Source organism: Lithobates pipiens, unplaced genomic scaffold (assembly GCF_037356315.1).
Source record: "Lithobates pipiens isolate NorthernLeopardFrog02 unplaced genomic scaffold, aLitPip1_a1.2 Scaffold_18, whole genome shotgun sequence".
Taxonomy (NCBI): Eukaryota; Metazoa; Chordata; class Amphibia; order Anura; family Ranidae; genus Lithobates; species Lithobates pipiens.
Window position 1 is genome coordinate 179,226,587 of NW_027507758.1, and position 2,474 is coordinate 179,229,060.

Consider the following 2,474-nt stretch of genomic DNA (forward strand, 5'->3'; position numbering starts at 1 on the left):
GGCAATTGATGAAAATGTCAAAATGCAGCACGCATTCTCATCTTCTTTAATGGTATAATAATGAAGCTGCTTTGCTGGTGATACTGATGTAGTTAAGCCATATGTTGGGAGCAGTGGCTGTATATTATCCAGGTACTAACCAGGCCCGACCCTGCTTAGCATCCGAGACCAGTCGAGATCGGGCGCATTCAGGGTGATATGGCCATAGTCGATCTTGCTGGTCACTCTCAAACCTCTTGATAAACGCCAAGATGGTCACCTCGGAAAACAAGCAGAAAAATAAAACAGGTCGTCGACGCCAACAACATATTAAAAAAAAACCTACGGCACCTGGTATTCCCAGGCGGTCTCCCATCCAGGTACTAACCAGGCACAACCTTGCTTAGCATCCGAGATCAGACACGATCGGACGCATTCAGGGTGATGTGGCCATAGTCGATCTTGCTGGTCACTCTCAAACCTCTTGATAAACGCCAAGATGGTCACCTCAGCAAACAAGAAGAAAAATAAAACAGGTCGTTGATGCCAACAACATATTAAAAAATGCCTACGGCACCTGGTTTTCCCACGCGGTCTCCCATCCAGGTACTAACCAGGCCCAACCCTGCATAGCATCCGAGATCAGACGAGATCGGGCGCATTCAGGGTGATGTGGCCATAGGCAAGCTTACTGGCCAATCTCAACCCTCTTGACAAATGCCAAGATGGTCACTTCGGCAAACAAGCAGAAAAATAAAACAGGTCGTCTACGCTAACAACATATTCAAAAAAAGCCTACAGCACCTGGTATTCCCAGGCGGAATACCAGGTGCCATAGGCTTTTTTTAAAATATGTTGTTGGCATTGACGACCTGTTTGTTTGCCGAGGTGACCATCGTGGTGCTTGTCAAGAGGGTTAAGAGTGGCCATGAAAATTGCCTACGGCTACATCACCCTGAATGCGCCCAATCTCGTCTGATCTCGGAAGCTAAGCAGGGTCGGGCCAAATGTATTTTAAAAGGCATTTGTTTTATACGATCTGAAAATCGTGAATCAATGTTAACCAAACTTCTATTAACATGAAATTAGCAGAAGGAGCCCAAAGGGTGGCACTTGAGAAATTAACTTCCTCTTTATACTCTCATAGTACATCACTACGTTCGTGTTTGTCAAAAGACAATTTGCGGGTAGTTAGTATGCTAGTGAAATCCTACACACGCACTTTTGACACAAATCAGACACTTGGTCGTCCAACAATTGAACCATGTGTACAAGGCTTTAGAGTTTCAATTTGTATGCAATCAGGCAGGCCCTTGCACTACATGGTTTTGGTAAATCTGAAGACAAAAATCTGCAGACAATCTAATAGTGTATATGGAGCTTTAAACTATCTGATCATTATGATGACTTTTGTGGGGTTGGAGATTAGCAATCTCTAAAAAACAAAATTGGGTTACGTAAATCTCTAAATGCGCATATAAGCATTCTTCCAGGTTTCCCTATCTGATAATACATTGCATGTTTAGGGAAAAATCCTTTGGATTTTTTAAGTGAGCTATGCACGCATGTTGCTAAGCCAGTTAGATTGGGGTGGAAAGCCTAAAGCCTTGTACACACGGTACGATTGTTGGGCAACCGAGCATCTGATTTTTGTCAGGGGATTGTCTATTGACAGACTGCTGTCCTAAAATCTTACTGTTATTATGCTCATTTTGACAATTTTAAAATAAGGAGAACTAGAAGCAGTTGAATTATCATAGAACTGGGGGGCTATGGAAGTGGGGGATTTGTCTCAAAGGCAGTTTGATCAATAAGGAAATCAAGGTGCTCAAGCTGCAACTTGGGTGGCAACACTCTCCATTTTATTAGAATAAAAGAACATTTCTGGATTCTCTGGAAGTTTGGAAATAGTCATAAGCAAGCATCTACCAAGTTGAAGTAGTACTAAAGCATTTTTTAGCAAATTAATCTTGCACAGAACAACAAATATTGAAATTGTATTATTGTTGCAGCCTCATCCTCTGAGTCCTGTGTTCCACTTCCCCGCACTTTGGGCCATGGAAGGTGCACTCAGTGCACCCTATTTGGGATTACATATCACGTAAGTCACACAGCCAGAGGCATATTGTCTGTTTAGAACCTTTTTGAGCTGCCTGTGCATGTCAGCACTCACATAGGGTTGTTGTCCTCTTCCCACATAATGGTGGCTTTGTCACTACCCTACAAGTTAAGGAGCCACCCTTGCAAAGAAAATTTGGGCCAGCGTGATAAGGGGATAGACTTGCATCCTAAATACTTTATTATATTAAAAAAATTGAGTCATTACTTTTAAGTTCGCCCATCTCGGTACCCAAGGATTAAACCAGTTTAAAATACATTTTACAATTTATTAAAGAACAGACATGGTTAAAAACAATTGTTACAAAAGTACATATAATGTGCACTCAAAACCATGCACAGTAATGAAGGCAGATAATAGACAAATAAACCCCAAT

The 2,474-nt window shown here is 41.8% G+C and overlaps 1 non-coding gene and 1 pseudogene across 1 annotated transcript; both read right to left on the reverse strand.

The window, feature by feature from the left end:
• Positions 1 to 318: 318 nt before the first annotated feature.
• On the reverse strand, positions 319 to 437 carry LOC143990448 (5S ribosomal RNA; annotated as a pseudogene).
• A 107-nt stretch (positions 438 to 544) lies between these two features.
• On the reverse strand, positions 545 to 663 carry LOC143990965 (5S ribosomal RNA). The gene has a single exon (XR_013277455.1). It is a non-coding gene; the product is annotated as a 5S ribosomal RNA (ribosomal RNA).
• Between the last annotated feature and the right edge of the window lie 1,811 nt (positions 664 to 2,474).